The sequence below is a fragment of the Anas platyrhynchos genome, chromosome 1, assembly GCF_047663525.1.
Source record: "Anas platyrhynchos isolate ZD024472 breed Pekin duck chromosome 1, IASCAAS_PekinDuck_T2T, whole genome shotgun sequence".
NCBI classification, from domain to species: Eukaryota; Metazoa; Chordata; class Aves; order Anseriformes; family Anatidae; genus Anas; species Anas platyrhynchos.
Window position 1 is genome coordinate 206,094,393 of NC_092587.1, and position 2,406 is coordinate 206,096,798.

The window sequence follows — 2,406 nt, forward strand, 5'->3', positions numbered from 1 at the left end:
AGGGGCTTGGGGATGACCCGCCCCGGCGGGTGCTTGCCTCCCGTTGTGATGCCCTTGCGCCCTCTTGTCAAGTGCACACTGTGTTCTCTCATGTCCCCACAGACTTGTACTGTCCCCTCACATATCTGCATTGTGTCCCCTCATGTCCCCACAGCATTGTGTTGTCCCCTCACACATCCCCATGGTGTCCCCACACATCCCATCTGCCTCATGCCATCTACACAATGTCCTCTTATGGCCCTGTGGCCTTGCTCTGTCCCCTGACAGATCCCCACAGCGTTCCCTCACATCCCCACAGCCTTGCACTGTCCCCTCACATGTCCCCACCATGTCTCCTCACATCCCAGCTGCCTTGTGCTGTCCTCTCATATGCCTTCATGGTGTCCCCTTACGTCCCCACAGCATTGTGCTGTCCCCTCACATGCCCCCATGGCATCCCCTCACGTCCCAGCTGCCTTGTGCCACTCCCATGGTGTCCCCTTATGGCCCTGTGGCCTTGCCCTGTCCCCTGACAGATCCCCCCAGCATTACCTCACATCGCCACAGCCTCATGTTGTCCCCTCACATGTCCCCACCATGTCTTCTCACATCGCCACGGCCTTGCACTGTCCCCTCATACATCTCCATTGTGTCCCCTCACATCCCCAAAGCCTTGTGCTGTCCCCTCACATATCGCCATGGTGTCCCCACACATCCCATCTGCCTCATGCCATCTACACAATGTCCCCTTATGGCCCTGTGGCCTTGCACTGTCTCCTGACAGATCCCCACAGCGTTCCCTCACATCCCCACAGCCTTGCACTGTCCCCTCACATGTCCTCATGGTGTCTCCTCACATCCCCACAGCCTCGTGCTGTCCCCTCACACATCCCAATTGTGTCCCCTTATGGCCCCGTGGCCTTGCCCTGTCCCCTCACATGCCCCCATGGCATCCCCTCACATCTCAGCTGCCTTGTGCCACCCCATAGCGTCCCCTTATGGCCCTGTGGCCTTGCCCTGTCCCCTGACAGAACCCCTAAGTGATCTCTCACATTCCCACAGCCTCATGTTGTCCCCTCACATGTTCCCTCCATGTCTCCTCACATCCCCACAGCTTTGCACCAACCCCTGACACATCCCCATGGCATCTCCCCCCATCCCCACAGACTCACACTGTCCCCTCACTCATCACAGAATCCCAGAATCATTAGGATTGGAAAAGCCCTCCAGGATAATCTGCTCCAACCATCCCCCTCCCACCAGTGTCCCCACCAAGCCCTGTCCCCAAGCACCGCGTCCAACCTCTCCTTGAACACCCCCAGGGACGGGGACTCCCCCACCTCCCTGGGCAACCCGTCCCAAGGCCTGAGCGCTCTTGCTGAGCAGAAATGTCTCCTCATTGCCAACCTGAGCCTCCCCTGGCACATCCATCCCCATGACATCCCCTCATGTCCCTGCAGCCCTGCTGTGTCCCCCCACATGTCCCCATAGCATCCCCTCATATCCCTGCAGTGTCCCCTCCTGTCCCCACAGCCTCATGCTGTCCCCTTATGCATCCCCACCATGTTCCCTTGTGTCTCTGCATCCTTTTTGCCACCCCTTTCCTTGTCACCCAGCAGTCCTGTCCCCATCCTTGCTCTTGGTCAGGTAGAAGACACCCAGGGCAGGGAAAAGTGAACCACAAACTTGTTGGAAATGACCCATTTTCCTTTTTTATCAGCCCTGCCTGTGGCTTGCTTGATCCTTGCTGGAATGCCAGAGGGAAACCAAATTGGAGTCTGGAGTCCTTCTTCTCCCTGCCCCAGGGAAATGTCAGCGCTGAAGGGCAGGGTGAGGCGTTATGTGATGGAGATGCCTCGTGTTGGCGGCTTAAAACTGTTCTTAATCCAGGATAAACCCTCCCCAAGTTTCCACCGGGGAACTTCTAGCTTGGTGCTGATGTCCAGCACTTCTCATAACACGTGCTAAATATTACGCTGTGGTTTCTTTTATTTTTATTTTTATTTTTTTGCAATAAATACAAGACAAGGTTCCCCATCCCACTGCATTTACATCCCTTTTGTAATCCACCTTCTCAGGAAGCCAAGGACTTTATCAATACACCAATTCTGATTTCCAAGGGCTTCTCCATAGCTGATGCAGTTAATTTAAAAACTCATAAAGTCTACAGAGTGTTTTTATTTTTATTTTTATTTTTATTTATTTTCTCCTTCCAAGGTCGACTATACTCAATTTTATTTGCTATGCTTCTTATTTATCTCTCCTGGCTGGTTTATAGCGTGGCCCCACACATGGATTAACTGGGTCTGGGCGATTGCTGCTGCAAGGCAAGGGATGTCTGGCTTCTCCCACCCTTCCTGCATCCCATTTACCTGAATCCCCCTGTCTCTGGCACCTTTATCAGCCCATTTCAGCCTCCTGAACCAC